This window comes from Lepisma saccharinum, unplaced genomic scaffold (assembly GCF_977018435.1).
Source record: "Lepisma saccharinum unplaced genomic scaffold, izLepSacc3.1 HAP1_SCAFFOLD_406, whole genome shotgun sequence".
In the NCBI taxonomy this organism is placed as follows: Eukaryota; Metazoa; Arthropoda; class Insecta; order Zygentoma; family Lepismatidae; genus Lepisma; species Lepisma saccharinum.
In genome coordinates, this window is record NW_028143110.1 from 127,639 (window position 1) to 133,716 (window position 6,078).

Below are 6,078 nucleotides of genomic sequence, written 5' to 3' on the forward strand. Positions count from 1 at the left end.
ATTTCTTAAAACTTATTTTTGTAATTAGACATTATTAAAGAAAATTATCTAAATGCTTCAACACTGAAGGACGATAGTCTTTTCCTGTGATACTTCAACTGACGAAATGCTTGTGTACTGACTTAAGTTTCGTGTCTAGAACAGTCTTATGAAATATATTTGCTGTTGCTTAAGGTAACATGAAATAATTACACCGTCTGCAAGAACGTTTGCAAACTGTCAAATATCTGAAACTTACTTCAACAAGCGGAAAATTGTATTCTTAAAATCACACAACATTTGACAGTGTTAGTCAAGAGAGACTCGTGGAACAGTGGGTCAAGTGCTGGATAAAATCCTTATTTTTCTTCCTCGAAGAACCAACATTTTTAAGGCAGAACAACAGTCGATCAGCTCTTTCTTATTTCTTTTAAATTCTTATTCATTATTTTAATTTAGTTAAAAATAAATTAAAATATTTCTTCCTTTTCTGGCATTACGTAAACAGTAGAAGAAAGCATGAGAAAGTTCCTGAAAGTGTGGATAATCTTTCTATTGAAAAGAAGGGGAAGAGGGATCGAGTGGACAGCACGAAGCCGTGCAGTACACGCTGCTGGGAAGACTTTTAAGTGCAGTCGCCTTCTTCCATCCACGCAATCACGTTCCTCTCTCACGTTCATTAACGGAGCCGTCTAGCTTCACTACTTGCGCAGAGACTTCTTTCCGTTCGCCAACTCCAGAGAGACCTGGAACAGAGTGTAATTCGCATACATGTATCAAGTAAGAAACTTATCTCAGATTGAAAATAATATAAAAGTGGCGATATATTAGATTCCAAGTTTTTAGGAAGATTTCGGAGATGTTTACGTAACCTCGCGTAGCTCCGTTATAAAATTACAAATAAAAAACCTACAGGCTCAGAAATACTAATACGAAGAAAGAAATACAGAATACATTTCAAATACATATGTATGCACTAGAAGTACAGAGTTACATGAAAATTTTGAACTTATTTGCAGGATAACATTTATAATATTGAGGCGTCAAAATGCTTAAAGAATTGTTGTTCCAACTGAAGGTAAGGGCATGGTGTAGTGGTTAGTGTTCTCTACTGGGCTGCTACCGCTTCCAGGTTCAATCCTTTTTAAGAGATTTTATCTTTCTTAGTCCCCCTGTTATTATACAAGCGCGTTACACAAAATATTATTTGTGATAGCAGCGTAAAGTGGCCACATTGTTCTGCATCTGAATTTTATTCTTAGAAATAAACAAATAAATGCATTGTGTCAAGTTCAAAGATATATTTTCACATAGAAAATGAAGGTTACAAGATCGTGTATTATGATACTCTGATGATAATTCAGCACATCTTTTTTCCCACTCGAAATAAATGCAAGACTACTTGCTCAAATATCGAATTAACAGTTTTCATCATGTGCAAATTCCAATTAGATGTATGCGTCCTTGATTTTTGTTACAATCAAGTATTCTTTGCACATTTCATGAAGGAGGCGAGTTGCATTTAAAAAAAAAAATCACTGCCCAATATCAAATCAAATGGCAATTCACCAGCAATCCAACAAGCCCATTTCCACGACAAAAAATAATGTTGAAAGGTAACGAAACACGTTCCTTTAAGCCCGACCCTGTGGCCGAGTGGTTAGCACATCGCGCTACAACGCCAAGTGTCCCGGGTTCGAATCCCGGTCGGGCTTGGTTGTTTGTGAATGTCCATTCATCAATTTCATCATTTCGTCACTCATCCCCATCTTCGCAAATTAGCCAAGAGGCACAAAACGCAAAGTAAAATAAACTAAATCAAATCAAATCAAATCAAACGTTCCTTTAAAGTGACGGTTGTGTTATGCACGTCATTAAGTACAACGGAAGTCTGTTCTATGGGAGGTAACATCGTACGCAAGACATGTTGTATTTAAATTTCGTACTGATCAAATCCCTCTACATACTTTCGGAAAGGAAAGCTTCTAGGGTAGTGGTTTCCGTTAGGGATCATCAACCTGATGGTCGTAGGTTCAAACCTCTCCGGTGGCAGAAATTATTTTAAGTTTTAGACATATCCCTTTGTGTTTGTTGTCCAAGTCGTGTGAAATGGAAAGATGATTGCGTACGATGTTACCTTCCATAGAACAGACTGCCATTGTACTTAATTACGCGCATAACAGAACCGTCACTTTAAAGGAACATGTTTTCTTACTTTTAAACATTGATTTTTTTGTCATGGAAATGGCCTTTTTTAATTGTTGATGAGTTGCCATTTGATTTGACATTTGGCAGTAATTTTTTGAGTTCACAATTTCTTTTCATCAGAATTTAATTTATTTTCCCTGTTGGCCAGATGTCTTACTATTTTCATGTGCCTCCCCTTCACGGGAGACTATTGCAGTAAATGATCATCTTGCTTTTCCCTTGCCTATTGACCCTCTTCGTCATCAACTTCAACAGTTATTTACTCTTTATGATGACGTCGTCCCTGACAGGGTAGGAAAATGACATTTGGGCCCGTTCAATATTTCCCTTAAGTCTGTTGTTCCTGTTCGTTACAAACCCTATCAGTTAAATCCAAATCAATTAAAACTTATAAGGGATATTATTGACGATTTAGGGGCCTCCTCTATGGCGCAGTGGTAGCGTCGTCGCTTTGTAATCAAGGGGTCCCGGGTTTGATACAAGTGGTTCGGATCCCACTTTAAACTGTAGGTCCAGTCCCGATTAGCCTTACTGTGCATAAAGTGGACTTAAAACTCTAACTCAATCAATTATTGACGATTTGATGAAACAAGGCATTGTGTAAGAATCGCGGTCTGCTTATGCAACCCCTTGCTTCATGGTGGATAAGGCGGATGGATCGAAGCGTCTCGTATGTAATTTCAAAACCATGAACACGGCGATTTCGTACGATTCTTTTCCGCTCCTTAAAATTAACCATTTGTTACAGCACCTGCAGGATGCGTCGGTGTTTTCGGTTTAGGATCTGAAAAAGTCGTTTCACTAATTACTTTTGGATGAACCAAGTCGTGATGTTACCTCTTTTTGTACTCCTTTGGGGTTTATATCGTTACACGAGAGTTCCCTTTGGTATTAATCTTGGTACACAACTTCTTAGTAGGGCTCTAGTTCAGGGTTTGGGGAGTTATAAATATAAATTTCTGGTTAATTATTCTGATGAAGTGCTTATATTTTCACCTAACAAGGAATCCCATATACAGAATCTTAATTTGGTATTTGAAGCCTTTCGGGAGGCGGAGCTTACGGTCAATCCGTCCAAAAGTGTAAGGATGGCTTCCCGTATCAAGTACTTGGGTTATATTATTGAAGAAGATAAAGTGATAATGGAACCTGATCGAATTTCTGGTATTCAGAATATTCCTCCTCCACGTTCACTATATGGAGTTATGAAAATTTTAGGCTTATTGTTTATTCCCAATTACGCGGTATTAACTTCCTTTCTGTCTGATAAAAAGAGGAAGAATTCAACCTTCAGTTGGACCCAGGAGGATATAATTAAATTCAGGACCCTTAAACAGAAATTTACTAAACATACGGTGCTGGCATTGCCCGATTTTTCAAAATACTTCACTTCGTTGAATTCACGAGGAGTCTTGCGTCTTAGTGTACCAGACGATCGGCTCTCGACGTCGGACAGATAAAACTGGCAACGCTGCTTCCCCTGGCGGGAGAATATTGTAACTCTACGGAGGAAGCCACGGCTGCTTGCGAAGTTTTCTTCCTAGAGCCAAGCAGTGGCAATTGTGGCATACCTACAAAAGGAGCTCTCTCTCTCTCTCCTTGATGGAATACCGGCGAAGGTGATCGGACCTTGGTCTACACATGGATTTGACCGTGCCGTTTTGACTGCTGGTTTCGACATGGAATAATTAAGTATACTTATATAATCCATTTTGGTTTGTCTTAATGACCGGTCTGTTTCAGTTTACTATGATATTTTTGTAATAGTTGGAATTGTTCATTTTTGTGCATCGTGACTTAATTAATATATTCCATGCAACCATAGTACGGTCTAAATTAAATAGTTTGATTCTAGAATATCTACGACATAAGAGCAAGAGGTTTTCCGAACACCTAAACCCGTGCCATGCCAGAAATCTATTTAATATGTGTGCTTATCTTCATATTGTGTTTTAAGGGTACGTATGGTAAATGAATTCTTTATTCTCATGTGTGTTTTACTATTTACTGCATACAGCTATATTTGTGAAGACGTATCTGTCAGTTATTGGGGAAAGTTATGAATTGTACGGCGATTAGACTGTTATAATAAATTGCCACAAAAATTGAAGTTCCGACGTTTTCTAAATGTTCTTATTTGCTGAGCAATCATTCCATCTATCTATTGTTGTTTGACATATACTTTGCTGAAGCAACAATGAGGGATAGGAGCTATGTTACGTACTTGATTAAGATAAAATGGTAAATATAAAGCATCTTGTTTTTGCATGTTGGGTCGGATCCGTTTTCGTCGCTAGACGATCACGATTACGGAAATCGATAGGTAATCGCGAATGCAAAAGAAAAGGGAAGGATACTGTGTGCTTCGGATCGGGTACTAGAGATCCACGATATTTTGTGAGTCAACATAAGGGGGCCAAAACTTGATATCTCTGTGGTTATAAATTAATATTATATTTTGGGCGAATGATGACTTTGCCACAGAGATTTTGAATGGGTGCTTTCGAGTAAAAAGGAAAAAGGGTTGTGGGTTTGTGTATATTCTTGCAGGTCTAGCATTAAGACCTTTAACTTTTCTTGCTCTAAATTTGGCCAATGCTGATGTGACGTGGTCGTGAGCTTAGTGGTTAAAGAATACTTTTTATCATTATTTTCTTTCCAAAATTTTACCACTTTCTTTTGAATCCCGCCACCACGTCACACTGCTTCAAATTCCCCTGCTTGGTAGTAAGCTGCATTTGCTTTGGATAGTTTCAACGTCCCCACGGCGGTGGAAGTGATACCGGGGTAGTCGACTGCATCGATAACCGTTCCGAGTTTTCTAACTTCCACCTGCGAGAACAAGTAGGGCACGAAGTTGTCCACTAGTTTTACATTTGCGTTGGTCGGGAATGCGTCTCCACTTTCATTTTAACCATGTCGAATTTGCCGTACCGGTCTGCTCTGTGAGGATGGACGAATCCGGCTCCGACTTCCACGTAGAATTCGATCTCCCCATTCAGTTCGTTGAGGTTCGCGAACGTTCGACGGTTGCGGGGGAAAGACTGGAGTTTGTAACTTTCGGATTGCTCCATTGTTATATGGTTATTTATGTGTTGATCTCCACGATGGCCGTTAAAGTGGCTCCTGCAAAATCAGCAGACTTCTCGTTGGTCATCGCAAACTGTATCAGGTTGATTCTATTGCGACACACTAAAAATTACATTGGCGACGGGATGTGAAGATGATCGGTTCCATGAATTCAGAGTTTGGTTTGAAGGATGCGATGATTCCCTTTTGTTTGTGATTGCCGATCTCCTCTGCTTTGGTGATCATGCCTTTCGCCACGTTGCAGTACACGTTCAGATTAGGGATGGCCAAACGGATCCGGATCCGGATCCGGATCCAAAAGTTACGGATCTGGATCCGGATCCGAAAGTTCCGGATCTGTATCCGGCTGGATCCGGATCCGAGAGTTCCGGATCCGCGGATCCGGATCCGGGTCTGAAAGTTTCGGATCTGGATCCGGATCCGGGCCCGAGAGTTTCGGATCTGGATCCGGATCCGAGAGTTTCGTATCTCAATCCCATTATAATATTACCACACCTTAAAAGGTATTATGATCTTCGATTACAAATAAATTTTTCTTTAGTCCTACAAGAATTTTTGTCAAGTGTTGTTCTAAAATACTTTGCTACGCATCGGCTAACACACTCGTGCACAAAAATAATCTTACTTGTTTAACATAAAATATCAGAGGTGATTTTGTAAATGCCATTGAAACGAATATGTATTCGAATGTATTCGAATTCGAATGTATTGGAAATGAAAACACACAGAAATTTGAGACATTCCATTCCAGGATGAAACCTTTAACACATATAACAAGATAGAAATGTTATACAACAATTA